This window comes from Rousettus aegyptiacus, unplaced genomic scaffold (assembly GCF_014176215.1).
Source record: "Rousettus aegyptiacus isolate mRouAeg1 unplaced genomic scaffold, mRouAeg1.p scaffold_m13_p_4, whole genome shotgun sequence".
NCBI classification, from domain to species: domain Eukaryota; kingdom Metazoa; phylum Chordata; class Mammalia; order Chiroptera; family Pteropodidae; genus Rousettus; species Rousettus aegyptiacus.
This window is the reverse complement of record NW_023416307.1, coordinates 145,925,394-145,943,860: the sequence shown is the minus strand read 5'-3', so window position 1 is coordinate 145,943,860 and position 18,467 is coordinate 145,925,394.

Here is an 18,467-nt window from a genome sequence, read left to right as displayed (position 1 = left end):
TTTTCCTGTTCTCTGCTGATTGGATTAAAAGATAACTTTGCAGACTGTGTTAGGCAGCACCTGCCTTATTCTCAGCTAATTTATTTTAAATTGGTTTAGTACAGACTTTTTACCCGATAATGTCTACAGAGCTATGAATTCATTTCCTCATCTACCCTCTTGAATTTGATCAAGAAATGAAAATGGCTGCAAAACTTTATGGCAAGCCTTTAGAAGAACAGACAAAGGAAACCAAGCCAAGCTAATTCCCAAACTGGAATACAAATATTTCAAAAGGTTCTTGTCCATGGTGGGAAATGAAAGGATAGGTAGTTACACAAAATCTAACATCTGATAATGTAGAAGAATATACTTTACTAATTTATTGAATGTCTATAAGAAATCTGGCCCTTGACATATTTTTCCCTATTTTCACATAATCCTCCCAACAACCCAATGGAGGGAGGTATCTGTTAATCCTATTTTACATATAAAAAGAAGAAGAAGAAGAAGAAGAAAACTAGAGTTTAGTGAAATTAAGTATCTTGCCCAAGATCACATAGCTGGTAACATTTGAACCTGGGGTAGGTCAACTCCAATGTCAGAGCCTTTTCTACATCATCTATATTTTGAAATCTCTTTGCTTTGACCTGCCAAGCAGCTAAACCAGGAGGTGATTTGAGGTGTTACAAAAGGATTCTTTGCTTTCAAAAAGGATTCACAACAGGGTTCCTTGAAATAGCCAACTCCCCTATTGTGCTGAAAATATAATTTAAGCTACAAAATTTCTATTTACAAGAAATATTTCTGCACCGCATCTGCTGTGTAAAGCCGAGCAGAGTTCTGACACAGTTGCTTTCTTTTTTGTCATGCAAGCAGCAAAGATGCTGGACCGAAGAGGTCAAGTGTCATTAAACCACGCTAATTCCCTGTAAATCCACTGAGCAGTGTGCTGTCTGGCACATAGGAAACACTCAAAATTATCTGCCAGTAACATCATTTTTTTTTCAGGAGACTCAAAATGCAGTCTGTGCCAGGTAACAAAAATGGCCACAATTTTTTCCCCTTCCATCAAGAAATGAAATCTTTTTCTTCTCTCTTTGAATCTCGATCGTCTATGTGATTTGCTTTGGCCAACTGAACATTAGCAAACATAATGTAATCAGAAGCTTGGAAAATGCTTGAGCGTTCTGGCTTGCCCACCTACTGAGTTTGTTACCCTGGGACCATCATATGATTCAGTCCAAGTTAGCCTGTTGGAAGATGAAAAGTCATGCTGAGGAGAAGCCATGCACCCCAGGAAAGGACCCCAGCGGACAAACATCCAGACCCTGGCTGCCCACCTGCCAATCACTAGACATGCAAAGTAGGCCATTCTCGATCATTCAGCCAACCTACCAGCTAACAGCAGATGCATAAGAGAACCAGCCATGGCCAGACGAGCCAGCCCAGCCAGATGACCTGGATGAGTCACAGAAGTATGAATGAAACAAAATGGCTTCTGTTTTAAGCCACGAAGTTACAGGATAATTTTTTACACAACAAAAATTAACCAATACACAATCTCAAGGTATTTTCTATTTGTTATGTTCCTAAGTCTTACAAAAAGTAGAAAAGAGAATCACAGAATAACAAGAAGTAGGAACTAGCGACAAGCAGAAACAAAGTATTCAAAGGATGAACTGAGTCATTGAGAAGTTAGGGGACTCAGAAAACCGTGATTAGCATTCAGCTCTTTCTCTCCCAGTTCACTGATCTGTCCACGACACCAATCTCTCTCTCTGAATTTTTTTGAGGCTAACTCGACCAACTCCATGCTCCCATTGTAGTCTCCAGCCCTGGGGGAAGCAAGTCAATTGGAGTTTTAAGTTAATAATAAATGAAGAATTTTTCCAGTGTGCTTCTTCATTTCTCCTTCCCTCTTCAGATCTCTTTTGCAGGTTACTCAAGTCAGCTAGCAAACTAGGGGGGAAAGTGGATAAAAGGACGGACAGAAGCTACAGTGATGTTGTATGACTAGCGGGTGTTTTTCACCTTCAAAGCACATTGACCGTAAATTACAGAGTACACTCTCACTGTTCACATTTCTATATAATGTCTACTTTTGTGTTCCCTAGCAAAGAAGAATGTATTCCTTAAAAAAAAAAAAACAATACTGTAGCACAGAACGATTAATTGATGAATGACGTGTTCTCAGCGTGGCAGGAAGGGAGTGGACACTCAGGAGGCATTGGTTTTACTGGGCGACGGTCAAGCACTCTACTCTCCACGCTGGAAAGAGCAGAGAGGAAACTCTGATGAAGGAGAAAGCGGCCCATTCCCTCCTTCAGCCATAAAAAAACCACACAGACTCCAAAATAATTAATAAAGTTTTCATTCAGGTTCCAGCAATATAACTCAGCAGCCCCCTCCAGAAAGCCACCTTTTAAGGGTGGGGAGAAATGTCACTCCAGGGAGATTCAGTGGAGACACACCATTATATTGCTTCTCAAATATTTAAATACCTCCACACTGGCCAGTAAACATAAAACTGCCATAAATGGTAGGATAAATAAATAATGTAAATTCTAGCACATGTGGTTTATCTTAGAAACCACACATTGCTACGATGTCGAGAGATTTTTCTGTTTTGGACACTGAATCTGCTGCAGTCCACTATTACTTTTTTAATGAGCTAAGAATTTGTCTCCTGCTTCAAAAGCCTTCGGGTGGAAGAGGCAGCTCTGTCAGCCAAGCGGGGAGAAGCTCTCTGCGCACACCCAGAAGAAACGCCTAACCCTGCGGGGCACAGGGAGTGGCTGGAGAATGGTCAGGGTCAGTGGGTCCTGACGGAGGTCACGGCAGGGCCGCAGGGTGAGCCTGGGAGCTCTGCTTTATTTGGCAGCCCATAGCCTCTGGGGAGCAGCCACCCTGACCTTGTGAACAAATCCTGGCGCGAACTCTGCCCAAATCTCCCAGCACGTGTCTCCATGACCCACCTGTGCCTCCTCCAGGGACCTCTGGGCAGAGAAGCCGCGCACGGTCCACCCGTCCACTCCCACACCCCACGCTCCCCGTGGACCACTGGGCCCACCCGAACAGCCTGTCAGTAGCCATACTTCCTCTTCCCTTTTTGCCCATGTCCCCTCTCATCTCTCCCCGTCTGTCTTCACATCATGGAGCCTGCTGCCTCTTTGTCAGCAGTGCCCACTCACCTGTTAACGGCTTGGGCGGGGTGCACAGTCATGTGGTGTCCCCTTCATGCAAAAGGCAAACCAAAGATCCCAGTCCTGGCCCCTGCAACCAGGAGGGACCAATTTGCCCCTTGCCTGCTCCCCCTTCCTCCTGCTTCCTCCTCTCTGCCTGTCCCTTTGGACCTCTTCCTCCAGAGGCAGCACCTGCATAGGCCAGCACCCAGGACCAACCTGACAACAGGGAAGAGAAGGTGGACTTGAAGCCTGGAGACCATTAGAGACCTCAATCCCGAAGAGGGCAAAGGCAGGAACCCACTGAGGTTTCAACAAGATCCCAGTCTCCCCGTGGCTATCAATATAATGGGAAAGACGTTGAAGGAGTTCAATGCACTTGCTAAACCACGGATCTGAGAGCACCTTTAGCTAATGAATGCTGTATTGGCCAAAAGAGCACACCCACAATTTCAAAACACCAGCCACTAGGAAATTGTTATATTGATGTGATTAAGGATTTGTATTACAAAACATATGATACTCTGAAAGAAGTTTTGAAATTATGTAAAATTTATATACATATGTATATATATTCCATACTAGTAATACTATAGTATACACAGTACATATTATAGTTTATAAGTCTATAATGTGTAATATAAATATACATACATAGTATATATTAACATTATATATATAATGGATAGTATATAGTTTAGTTATAGAAATAAAAGGGACTAAATTTCTTTCATATTTTTATATTACATATCAGTTATTAAATATTTAAAATATCATAGTATAATCTATTGAATTGATAAGATAATATGCAAGATAAAAAGATGAGATAATGCCCTTGTACAATCACCAGGATGGAACCTTTAGTGTCACAGTGACTAATCCCACGAGAGTCACTTTACCGTGAAGAATTAATCTAAAGCCATCATGGTGATTCTACCCCCTCATCAGTCAGTGCTTAGGGGATGGATGGGCATGTGTCCCAATTCTAGATAATGAGACATCATGTAAATCTCCTGGGGAATTCAAGAAAAATGTCTTCTTGATATAGAGAAAAAGGCTTCTTTTTTTTTCTTCTAATGCTGTGGTGTCTAGATGACCTGGGGCTGCTGAAGCACTAAGTCACCAGTCCTAGGACAAAGCTGACACGTTGAGGAAGTCATAAACTAGAAACCGAGGAAGCTAGCCATTACAAATGTATCACTAACTGCGCCTACACCAAATAAGCTTTCCTTCTTCCTAAATCATTTGTGTTGAGAGTTTCTATTCTTTGGTACCAATAACATCTTATCTGATAAGGATCTGATTCTCAGACTCCTGGAGAGACAAAGGGAGCCATCCCCTCAGAAGACAGACATTACCCTCTAGACTCTGACTCTCTGACTGACTCTCTCTCTCTCTCTCTCTCTCTCTCTCTCTCTCTCTCTCTCTGCATTTTAAGGCTCCTTTCTCTTCCCACATGGATAACACTTCTCTGGGTTACGCCTTCCGGTATGCACACACGGCCTCTACTTGTTCTCACTGATGTTGCTGATACAGAAGAGGGAGAAGCTACACCTTGTGAACTGGAGGAGGAGAGAAGGGACTGCTGTTTGGGGCTGATTTGTGCACAAGATGTCCACGGCCCAAGCAGACCAGTGTATGCTGTGAGGCAAGATTCTTGTCCTGCTACCACACCTTCTATACTTGACTGTGCTAAAAACAATGTCCGTCCGCTTCTCAGGCCCGACTTACCTTTGAAAGAGCTCTCTTACTTATTTCCTTAGCCATAGGAAGAAGGAGGCTAGGAGGGGAAGGGGAAGCATCATCCAGACACATTAAAGAATGAGAAAACAGTTGACTTCCTGATGGTGATTTCTTACAAATATGACTAAACCAACTCAAGCTCAAAAAACAAACAACAACAACAACAACAACAACAACAACAACAACAAATGATATAATTTTCCGGCTAGAAATTATCAAGACAGAATTAAAGACAATTAATATTGGTCTGTTATTGAGTTCTACCTGTCTCATTGATTTTTCCATGACTTATGCTTTCTAGTAAGAGATTTTGCTGTCCTCAGTACTCCAGAGACTTAAAAAGAACATACATCAAAAGGTATTCAGGAGCCAACTGGAAACTTTTAATGGCACGTACAACAGAAATTTTGGTCCTGGGTTGGGTTGAAAGAACTGTATGAATTTAACAGCTTCAGGGATTTGTTGTTGCTAATACAACTTAGTCACTATTGAACTTGAGACAATTCAAGATGATCTAGATGAAAGGGCAGTTATTAAGGGAGCCCTCCCAGTTTCCCCGGGGAGAGTCTGCGATTGGGGATAATCAATCTGAGAACTTCAATGGGCATTAGAAAGTTGGAGCTACTTATACATAACATTTTTAAAGAAGGCAACATAGCTAGGGACTCTCCTATGTAATATAGCTACTATGGTGCCCTGGGATGCTGTCAGGATTACTGTGGTTGAGTGGAGACAAATGCTGAGATGGCTTTCCAAATAATAATGAACAGTATGTTAATGGTACATATTTAAAGATTCCTAAGATGTTATGTTATAAATACCCACAATAGGAAACCCATCAGAGTCAAAGGAAATGCTTCTGTCTAGAGAAATAAAGTTTGACGCAATTCAGTCTGGGTGGTGACATCTTAGGTTAGAAATACGGATATAAACGCAATAATATAATATCAGACATACCTTCAAAATCCTCAGCTGCTGAGTTGTCTCATTCCTACCCATTTCTACTGTATTGCCAGTCTGCAGAAATGGAAAGAGGGGCATATCTTGAAGGTACCATCTGTGGGCTGCTTCATTACACAGAGGCCTTCCTGCTTCAGCCTTCTCTTGCCTGGAGGAATAAGAAAGAAATAGCAATGGAGAGTCACAGAAAAAGGAAGCATTTCACCTAGTTCTCAGACCCCGAAGTCTAGAGTGACAGGGTCATGAACCATTCTGCTCACTCCCTGTCAGGTCACGCTCTGTGACATTTTAATAGAGTGAGAATTAGATTCACTCAGCAAGAGATGCTTCCTGGCTTATCGTCTGCATATGGGCCAGGAGCAGCAGCAGCAGCGGCGGAAGAAGCCCAGATCCCCAAATCTATCCAGAAAAACTGTCCCCAAACCTCAGATTTCGGAAGATCTCTGGAAATATTGTCAGGATAGATGCAAATTTTTCAAAACTAAATTTTGACTTTATTCTTTTAAAAGCTGGGGGCAGGTCACCGCCAGTCCCTTGCACTGACAGACATGAGTAAGAGAAAAAATATTTTTGCTCTTCTCCAAACGCAGCTCTCACTCAGCAGCTCTGACTTCTGAGAGTGAGAGGCTCCTCACTCCCCTTCCCTGAGTAAAATTTTGAAAACGATCAGAGCTAATGAAGCCACTACAGTGGACAACTTTTCAAGAAAACGAGGGTAAAATAAGGACAGAGAGATGGCAGGCCCTGGTGGCCAGAAATCTCATCAGAAAACCAGCAGCAGGAACAAAGCAGGTTGATAAATCAGTTCCGGTAAAGCCCACTGCTGGACCATAGTCAGAACGTACTCCCCCACCTTGAAAAGCCCTCAGGGGACAGACAAATCATGCAAAACAGATACAGGCAGAGATCACAGGCCTGATGAATGCGACCTGTGTGCCTTACTTTCCTTTAAAGCCTTCCAAATTCCCCTGACTTCATCCCTGCTGAGTTCTCTACTGTGGAAACTGCAGGATTCAGGATACAGATCTTAACCTTATGATGATAATGTTAAGTCTCCAGGGATGATGGCCTGTTTCATTTAGGGTATCACCAGATACTGTAACAAATATGCATACAAATAACAGAAACACAATAGAAGTCTATTCCACGTTTACATTGCAGTTCTTGGCAGAAAATGTACAACTCTACATGGTCATTTGGGGAGACAGTTGAACAGGAATTTTTAACACATATGGCTTCCAAGAAATGACTTTACAAGTCATCTCCAGTCAATAGTCAGAAAGGGTGGAAAGTTTGGAGGAACTTGCATGATAGGTTTTAAGAGCTAAACTGGAAGTGGTAAGCATCATTCATTCCCACACCCCATTGGCTGGAATAGTCACATGACCATACTGAACTGCAGAGAAGACTTGGAAATAAAGTCTAGCCCTACGTCTAGGAGGGAGAAAAAAAACCATGTTCATACATAATCAGTGGTCTCTGCCTAAGGGCCAGTGCAGGGACGATGATCAAAACGTCCTAACGCTCTCTCTTGAATTTCAGTACACCCATAAGAAGAAAAAAAGCCCAAAATAAACACTTCTAAATTCAGTTTCATATAGCATTTTACCCACAAAGGAGCAGGAGACTGAAGATTCCAATCTTTTGGCCTTGGCATCATGCAGCTCAGTGCTTCATAAAGTCTATTAGCAAATGGCTCAGGAATTCAAGTTTCTTTTTGGGTCCACATACAAATAATATAGAAACATTGAGATATTTTTTCATAAGAAATGAAAATGTGCTATAAAAATGTACTTTTCAAAGCATGATAATGCTAAAAAAATAGAAAGCAAGCACAACAAATGATACTGTTCAAATGTAAAGATAATAATGGTACTTATCTATTCAAGCAAATACCATAAACCTGCTGTAAGTTTTTCATTATAGAAAGTGTAGAGATCAGGCTGAAATGTTTTTTCTGCTTAGACCATACAGGTTTTCTTTCTTTCTTTCTTTTTATTCTTTGTAATTTGCAGCATGTTATAGTGAGAAGAGCTTAGATTTTTGGGAAACAAACTAACCTCTGAGTTATTATTGGCTATATGACTTCTGCCTTCCTGTCTGTAATACGGGAATAAAATTAAGATAAATAAAACGTCACAAAGCACCCAACCCAGCATCAGCTGTGCTGTAGGTGCTTGATAGCTGTTATAATTAGTGGTGGACACAAGGAAGCAGAAGTGGCCATGAGAAGGTCCCCTCTTTGGACTTCGACAAGGTTTGGAACTGGTTTGGGATATAATAATTCTACCTAAATTTCAAGGGGAAGAACAAATGAGATGTTACAATGAAAGGCTCTTTTCTGGTCCCTTCTTCAACTAGAAAGAAAGTCAGGAGTTAACTCTTCCCGAAGGCTTCTATGACCCCATTAAGACAGAAGGTGCTTCTTGGCTATGGTCTCACAGTCTACCTCTAAGCCGTATCTGTCACTGTCATTATATTCATCCAGGAGGAGCCCATAATCATGTATTCGCCTCTAAAGGAAGGTCATTTTAGAGCAGAGTTGTGTCTTCTTTTATTTTATCTTCATCGCCTAGCCAAACATCTGGCACTTAGCAGACCATAAATGAATAAATAAATAAATGCTCAAGCCCAGAAGTGCCCAGCACTGTTTAGGCATTGGTCAAGAGGAAGTTGTCTGTGCTAGCACAGCACCTCAAACTTCAGGGGAAAGCCGTGCTCACACCCACTAACCTTGACTCTTCCCAAACCAACGTCCCCATCAGAGACCTTTTTAACCGAGACTTCTGACAGTTTCCTCCAGGATCCTGTGGAATAAGGCTGCGGTTGGATTGAGAACAAGCAGGGAGGATAAGAAGATTGCAATTCCCTTTCATTGACACTATAGAAAGATTCTGGTTCAATGAAAAAAATGTATATGTATCTCGAATGGAGTTAATTTTTTTCCTTTCCACTCAAAACTGAAATAGGGTTATTTTCTTAATAGCTTGTGGCAGCTTGTTTTCTACAGAAGCTCTTTAAATTGAGCTCATATGGTAATAATTTACTTTGGAACAACTGAAGCAGTCGGAAAAAAATACTGGATGAGGAAAACGAGGAGAAAGGCACTGGCCAGGGGAGCTAGTTGGATTCCTCGCCCACCCCCACCTGTTTTTTAGATTATTTATCAATAAAGCACAATATCTTTCTTCCATACCTGGAAGATTCAAACAAAGACTAACAAATCACACAGTAAAACTAGCAATAAGTCGAACTATTACTCCAAGCTAGAAGATGTATTTCTTGTGGGAAAAGTGATTTGAATCGCTGAGGATTTTTAAATTCACCTCAGGATGCTTCTGGGCCGTACTGCCAGTAACAGGAAAATTCCAAGCTATTTTGTATTCTCTCCCAAGTGAGCTGGGTATCATTATTACATGATCACTGTTGTTATTTAACATTCAACAGACATCTACAGGGGTTAGGCACTGTTCAGATTGCACTCAAGACAGCTCCTGTCTTCAACCCATTGCATCCTAGAGTGACAATAGAAAGAAATATGGAATGAAACAAATCTTAGAGATACACTGTGAGCTTTGCCTGGGATCCTTCACATGACTTGCATTCTTGGGTGGCTGTGGTAACTTTCACAGAGAGTGAAATTTCTCTCCCACAAGACGAGTGACTCCAACACTCAAGTAATTTTACAGGTAAGTACCAGAGGCTGGGCAGGGAAGGCATTCTCACCTCTGGAGTTATTAGTTAGCAGTAATGTAGTACCTTACATCGATGTAATCTGTAGAAGACAACACTTGGTACTTTTTTTTCCTTTTTGTTCTGGCAGATAAAATGACCAGCTAGCCTGAACATCTGTCAATAGAGGCAGCTAAACAAGGCAATCTAATGGAAAACTAAATAGTACATAGGTAGACTATCAGAGCTGGGCAGAGGAGGAGGAACTGGGTGACTTGCAATAGGTCACATAACTATTTAGTGACAAAAATTGTCCAGATCCTCATCTGGACAATTAAACTGCTGCTCCCACAGATTCTAACCTCCACTTCTCCACTGATACTGTCCATCACCGCACACATTCTAAATAAAAAAGAAACAACAGAAAAGATAGACAACAAGAGGAGTTAGGGAAAGGGGTAGCAATTTGGAAGACTTCATCCAAGTGTTTCCATTTCTTTTCTGTGGAGATTTCCTGGGACAGTAGAGGCATGTCTGGTCTCCACAGAGCTTAGGGTAAGGAACTTAGTCCATCCTGTTAGCCTCACCTCATTAAGAGGTGTCTCTAGATCTCAACTCATTAAAAGTCCAGAATGTTCCAGAATAGTTATCTAGACTTTATCTCATTAGCGGCCCAGAGTAATCTGAAACAGTGGCTCTGAAAGGCAAGGGTTCTCAGAAAGCTCTGAAAAGTTTGTCCTTTGAGATATTCCAGACAGGTAGAAATAGAAAAATAATGAATGGATATATGAAGGGCAAAGATACCCTGGTTCAAAATTTCATTACTTCATATCTAAGCAGGATTCTTCCCCGCTGCCAGTCGCTTCCTCTTGTAATTCCATCCGATGCTGACAGATGCCCGAAAACCTGTTTCCTGTGCCTTCGCACACTCCTCCCCTTCTCGCGTACCTTCAGTTGCTCGTCGCTGCCACTTACGTTTGCACACACATTTTCGAAACTTGATTTTGTAAAGAAAAATCTTGAAAGACATAAAAAAGTGTCTCAATATATCACCACCTAAAGAGAATTGAAGCTGATCAAAAAAATAAAGCTACAATTAACGCACCATTAAACAGGAGCTGTTAAGTGTGTAGAGGTCAAGAAATCTAGTCATGTTTCCCATGCATAATAATAATTAATAACATATCTGTGGCACTTCATGCTCGGAACACTTCACAGACACAGGCTAATTAATTATACAGATAAAGATATCGCAGGTCTTTCTTTTGATATCAGTGGGTTCATTAAATTCCTCATTTGGCTAACAAAGTAATTTCCTGTACTTCTGAATTCCTAAGTAGTGTGGAAGGAAAGAAGAGAGAAGCAGAAATGTCAAGCAAAACTAAGCCCTTGTCCTTCCTCTGCTTTTTTGGGAATCTATTTTTTTAAAAGTCTATGTAGGGGTCCTCACTCACCTGTCATTGTTCTTGAGGAAAGAGGTATAGGGTAGGCTGCCTCGGCTTCAGCCCACCCCCACCTTAGAGCCCACAGCTGCCACCCTGACACTAAGACCTTGGGTGGACACCCCTTGTCTGCCAGCATTACCAGCACACAGCGAGAGGATGGAGGTCTTCCCACTGGGGTAATAAACCCAGGCTCTTTCTGAGACCCCTCTACATGCCCTGGGTATCAAATAACTCCTGAGAAGATGCTAGGACCCACCTGGCAGGCCCAGAACATACTCATTCCTTTCCTCCCTTGTACTGTCCTCCTCATCCCCACACAGACCTTTGCTGGGAGGTTAACATTCCTCTGTGAACTCACAACTGTGGACATGCAGCTCTCCTGTGGCCCATAAGACTGAGGGATTTTGTCTTTCTGGGAGATGGACTCATAGAAACCTAGTTTACTTATTGACTAGAACTGAAATATTGCACGTTCGAATGAAAAATGTTGGAGACAGCGCCCCACCACCATTGCCTAGTAACCAAGCAGGGTAACAAGAGTTATGTAATTTCCAAGTCACGTAAAAAGGCACAAATTTGTCACAGGTAAGATCGTCACATAAATTAAAATTACAGCACTAACTTCTGCACAGCCCTAAGGGACACTGTATTACGAGAAAGGTTTGACTCTATAGCCAATTGGTCCTGAATTCAAATCCTAGGTATGCCAAGCTGAAAGAAAGAAATAAGAGCCTGGCATGTCATAACTACTAAGTAGAGGTATTTGTTTGGTTTGGGTCAATTTCCCTTACTCTTACATTAATCAGGACTACAACCATGGCCCCTGCAGCACAAATTAAAACAGATACTTTTGGCTGGGAGAATTAAGAATTATTTTTATTTTACTTCCATGAGAGACAGAGAGAAAGATTTCCACAGGTCTTCTAAGCTCTAAAATTTTAAAATCAACCCTAATTTCTTCCATCAAGTATACTTTTTCCAATATAGCTCCACAGTCACCTTCTTGGTCCTTTAATTTCCTAAGAATGACAGAATAAGATACTTGGGGGGAAAAAATCTCATTTTTGTTCCAGAAAGGAAGAAATGAATATTTTTACCATTGTCCCTGCATTCTTGATTACAAGAGGCCATAATTGGATTCAATGTTTGTTTGTCAATTAGCAGGAAAGAGATAGCACAAAGGAACTTCATTCCTCTTTAAGGCAACAACTTCTCAAGAGTTACTGGGGTTGGAAGCAAAGTCCAAACATTTTCTTCTCCTCCTGAGACTGCTGATAGTTACAGAATAATGTTAGATCTATACACCATGACAAACACTATCCTCAACATCCCCCAGCCTTATGAGACAAGGCTTTTAATTCTTGTTTTATAATTGAGAAAGCTCAGGCATGAAAAGGTGAATGATACAGCAAAAATTCAAATCAGATCCAAAGGGCTTAAAGCCGAGTCTCTAATCACTAGACTGTAAGGAAATAGCAGTTTTCTCCCTTCTTCCCACCTTCAGAGAGAATCAGGTGCCATTGCAAAGAGTTTCTCTGATCAGAAGAAGCTGTGGTCTGGATGCTGGAGATTCACTGCATTCGAATAAGGAAGGGATGAAGCAAGACCCATGAGTAAGACTGCAGAGGATCACAGGTACTGCAGAGAAGAGTTCTTTTCCCATTTCAGATCTCTGAGCTCCCTGAGAGAAATCAACCATTACAGATGGAGGACCTGGTGGCAGAGACTATGCTATGTGTTCGCCACTCTATTTCTTGGGAATGCAGCTAGCTTATATTTCTCAGCTTCCCCTACAGTGAAATAGGGCCATGTGATTGAGTTCTATGTGGGCGGAAGTTCTTTATGCTATCTTCAGGCCTGACCCATAAGCCCTCCCTCACAGTCTTCCACATTCTCTCTTTCTTCATTTGCAAACCTCAAGGGATGGAAGAACACTGGGTTCCTGAATGACTGCATGGAGCAGAGCATCACTGCCCACTACCTGCACTAGGCAATGGCATGAGTGAGAATAAACCTCTATTATGTTAAGCTAAGGAGATCTGCAGTTGTGTGTTACAGCCCCTACCACATCCTAACTCAGACCTTCACTCTTTGTAATTTCACCACTTTGGTGGGAGCTTGGGCCTCTCTACCCTTTTTTCTCTGCCCTCCAACAAAACCTTGCTGCCTTCCTATGGCACATTAGCACCTCTATCTCAGCCTGCACTAAGAAAATTAAAGAACATAAAATTTAAACCCATCAATTTTTTTCCTTGTTAGCAGTTCTGGTCTTAAGAGAAAGAAAAAAAACATAAAAAGTCAATGGGATCAGAGAGGAGGTTAAAATTGTTGCTGAAGACAAGGTCTGAAAATCAGCTGTGGACTTCAGTTTTCTGTGCTCTCTTGCCTTCATTAATCAACAACTGGCTCTGCAATGAGGCGGCTCAGTGTGGAAGATCACTCCTGCTTGCACATTTGTCTGTGCTTCTTCTGGGCAGTTTTGCTCCAAGAGTGAGCTCACATTCCCCATGAAACCTCTCCAAGTCGAATCTCGATAGCCACCAATCATGGGCAGATGCCTCCACATGTCAACCCTGCCTTTGCTTCAAAGCAAAGTATCATAGAACGCCTTCAAAAACAGAGGTGCCAGAAATTATCCTACTCAGTCATTTTGACCAGGAGTTAAACCAGAGGCCCAAAGAAGGGAGTTAATTTTCCAATAGTCATACAGCAATGTCTAAGACCAGGCCTCCTGCTTCTCAAGAAAAACGCTGAAATTATGTATTTCAAAAACTAAAGGAATGATAAGAAAATAATTCTTAATGTATTTTAAAAGGCAAGTGAAGAATACACCAAAATATCAGCGATGGCCTGGAAAAGAGTCAGGTATCCCTGCAAAGAGCATGGTTCAGACTTTCTTGAAAGAATAAAAAGACAGGAAGAAAGAAAGGGAGAGAGGGGGAAGGAAAGAAAGAAGGAAGAGCAAGAACTCTCTGATTCCCATCACAACTGATCCTGTGACGTCACCTGGCCCCTGTGTCAGCTTTCCTGGTCTTTGGGAGATACACCATAGGGTGACCCTTCTCGTGTGGATTTTAAGATGAATCTAGAGCATGAGACCTGGGCCAGCTTTCATGTGTGGACTTGTCTGTCCCCACATGGATATTAAAGGCACCTTGAACCAGAAGGGACACTCCAGGAGCAGACTCTGCAGGATACTCCTAGAGTGAAGAGTGAGTTGGCAGGTTGGGGTGGAGATGGAGAGAGAGGTATTGTATAAGAGTTTTGGGTTCTGGCTACTCATGATTGAGAGATTCACCTCCTTCCATCCTTGGGTCTCTCCTCAAGGATCAGTCCTGGTAGTTTCTTTTAATCCTGGGGGAAACGCTTGAATTAAACCCACCCTAAAGACGAACTTCCGATTATAAGATAGGTAAGTCCTGGGGTTGCAATGTGCAGCATGGTGACTGTAGTTAACGACCCTGTACTGCATGTTTGAAAGTTGCTAAGAGAGTAAGTTTCAAAGTTCTCATCACAAGAAAAAAAAATTGTAATTATGTGTGGTGATGAATAACTAAACTTTTTGTGGTAAGGATTTATACATACATATATACACACACACACACATATATATATACATACATATATATATATAATCATGTTATATAACTAAAATGAATATAGTTATATGTCAATCATATCTCAGTTAAAAACAATTCCTGATTATGAATCAGACCTGAGGGTGGAAACGGGTCCACTTCAATTAGCCAAATCTGCAGAGTCAAATCCTTCAGTACTTGGAAACTCCTACCTGGCTCCAGACAATATTGCTTAGATATACCCTAGTCATCCTTTCATCCAGAGCTCTGGGGGAAAATATTGAGAAAATAATACTCCAAAGCCCCTTTTAACTCTTGGGTTCTATGTTTTTAAAGGAAAATGTCACTTACTCAATTTTTGGAAAGGGGCAAAGAAAAAAGACCACTCTTGGCAAAGGATCGAACTAGATAAATTCTGCCTTTTCCAGGGTCCCTCTAATCTCTTCCTCACTCACCATGATTCTTTCATTCACTACTTGGATCACCATGGAGAGAGAGAGAGAGAGAGAGAGAGAGAGAGAGAGAGAGAGAGAGAGAGATAGATAGATAGAAAATTTTATATATATATATATATATATATATATATATATATATATATATTTCATTCATCTGATGGACACTTCAGTTGTTGCCATGTCTCGGCTAGAGTGAATAATGCTACAAGTAGTATGGGAGTGCAGCTGTCTCTTCGAGAAACTGATTTTTGTTTCTTTCAGAAAAATATCCAGCAGTAGGATTGCTGGAATCATATGATAGTTGTATTTTTAATTTTTGGAGGAACCTTCATATTTTCATAAAAATTGGTTGCATTAATTCACATTCCTATCAACAATGTACGAGTCTTCCCTTTCACACCTTCACCAACATCTGTCACCTCTTATCTTTTTGATAATAGCCATCCTAACAGGTGTGAGGTGATATCTCATTGTGGTTTTGATTTGCATTTCCCTGATGATTAGTGATGTCTTTTCATGCTATTGGCTATTTATATGTCTTCTTTGGAAAAATGTCCATTCAGGTCCTTTGTCCATTTTTTAATCATATTGTTTGTTTGCTTTGAGTTGTATGAGTTCCTTATATATTTTGAATATTAACTCTTTATCAAATATATGATTTAAAAATTTCTCCATTCTAGAAGTTGGCTTTCCATTTTTTTTATTATTTCTTTGCTGAACAGAAGTTTTTTTAGTGCGATGTAGTCCCACTTGTTTATTTTAGTTTTTGTTGCCTGTAATTATGGTAGCATATCTAAAAACATTATTGCCAAGACTAATGTCATAGAGCTTTTCCCTTATGGTTTTTTTTTTCCCTAGGAGTTTTACTGTTTCAGGCCTTTTAAGTTTTTAATCCATTTTTAGCTAATATTTGGGAATGGTGTAAGGTACGGGTCCAGTTTCATTCTTTTTCTTATGGATATCCAGTTTTCCAAGCACCAGTCATTAAAGAGACTGTCCTTTCTCCATAGTGTGTTCTTGGAGCCCTTGTCAAACATTAGTTGACCGCATATCCATCACTTTATTTATAGGCGCTTTATTCTGTTTCATTGGCCTATGTGCCTGTTTTTATGCCAGCATCATAGTTTTTTGATTCCTATAACTTTATAATAGAGTTCGAAATTAGGAAGTGCGGTAACCTCCAGCTTTGCTCTTTTTTCTCAAGGTTAACTTGGCTATTTGGGGTCTTTTGTGATTCCATAAAAGGTTTACCTTGTTTTCAAAAGTCATGAGAGGAAAACATGCTGTATTACTGCTATTGCTTCAATCTACAATTCTCACTACAGACATCACTAATCAATTACAGTTCCCTCTCATACTGACTCTTGGATGCTGCCTGAGAATCCTTCCTGAAACGGTGCTCTAAGCAGCCACTGCTAATCAATCCATCGCAATTTTGAGTTGAGGTTTCTGCTACCTACCACACTGCAACAGAGTGACCGTAATCAACTCAAGCACCCTCCCCTATTGCACAGAAACCATCCCAATTTTGAGTTGAAGTTTTTGCTACCTACCACACTGCAACAGAGTAACCCTAATCGACTCAAGCACTCTCTCCTCTTGCTCAGAAACCATCCTTCACTGGGCAATTCATTTTACACACACACACACACACACACACACACACACACACACACACAAACACACACACGAAAGGTATTTCTTCACTTTTGACTGTGAGAAGTCTGACATCAATCTGATTCTCACTGCATCTCAAGTAACCTGCTTCTTATTTATAGAAACTTTTAGAGTTTTCCTTTTATCCTTGGATTTTTCTACTTTAATTTGTTTGCTTCTGACTGTGGATCTTTTTTCTAAGCATCCTGATCCATGTGGGTTAAGCCAGTGTACTCTGAAGACTTTTCTTTCTTCACCTCTGAGAAACTGTCCTCTATTTTCCATTGGTTTCTCCCACTCAATTTATCTCTGTCCTCTTTCTAGAAGTCTTAATTAATGAATGTTTAACTTCTTATTGCTCAATTGTCTGATTTTATTATTTTCCAAATAGTGAAAAATGGATATATCCTATATTTCTAACAGTAAGAGATGGATTAAATAAATCCTTATGCATTTGTTGGTGAGACGTGAAGTTTTTAACATGATGCTTTGTGAAAGGAAACCTAGTTGAGAATGCAATTTAATCAATAATGACAAAAAAAATAAAGTATAATGTACTAGAAGTATTAGGAAAAAGAAAGTTGTAATCTGAGATGAGGGAGGATTTTCTGAATATGATACAAAACCCAGAAACATTAATGATAAGTTTATAAATTTGAATTCATGGTTTTGTATTCATTTTATAATTGTTTTGTCTCTGATAAAATTTATCAGAGAATAATATACATACAGAAAAGCGCACACCAATGTACAATTGAGGAACTTTCACAAACTGAACAGCTTGAATCAAGAAAGAGAATGTTACCAATACCCAGAATCCCCCTGGTGCCCCCTTCTGTCACCACCTCCCTGAAGGTGACCACCCTCCTGATTTTGAATGCCACAGATACTGCTGACTGTTTTTGAACTCTATAGATTGGTAGATGGATAGATGGATAGATGATAGATAGATACAGATACAGATAGATACAGATACAGATACAGATACGGATACAGACATAGATGATATAGATAGATAGATGATAGCTAGGTAGACATAGGGATAGAGATGTATTAATGCAGTATGTCTCCTCTTTGTGTCTGGCTTCTTTTGCTCAATGTTATGTTCATTACATTCATCCACACTGTCTGTGTAGTTGCAGTGTGCTCATTCTCATTGCTGTATACGTTTTCCACATACAATATAATCCAATTCATGTCCATTCCACTGTTGATAGGATGACCTCTTAGACTTGTTTTTCACTGTGGGAGATAACCTTGACTTATCTTCTAGCTTTGGTCTTTAATCCTGGCTTTTCAATTTTTATTCTGTCAGTCCTTTGCTTTTTTTCAATTTTATTAAATATATTTTTAGTTTTCAGGGATTGCTCTTTTGCTGTTTATATGTATGGCTCCATGTAGGAGGCAGTGGCTAGTCACATGCAGACGTCCCTGTGGAGTGCAGGGCTAGGGAGCTGTCTGTAGGTGGTATTCCCCACACCTGCTATGTAAAGAGGGCTTGGTTTTTATCTTAAAATGATTTCTTGGGTCAAGATGCTTTGGTTTTTTATGGTTTCCTTTCTCTCTTTGTAATGTTAATTTCTGCTGAGTTAATTTCTAAATTAATTTGTAAGCTCTTCAGCTTTTCTGCAGATCCCCCCAAACCCCAGGAGGACACCTTCCTAGAAAGATCACACATTTTCTTTAGAGACCAGTTCTTGGACTGTGTCATTGTCATATGCTCTATGTATGAGGGAAAGTGGGAGAAAGAGGGACACCCCAGGGGACTCAGCTATGATTATTTCAGCTTTTTAA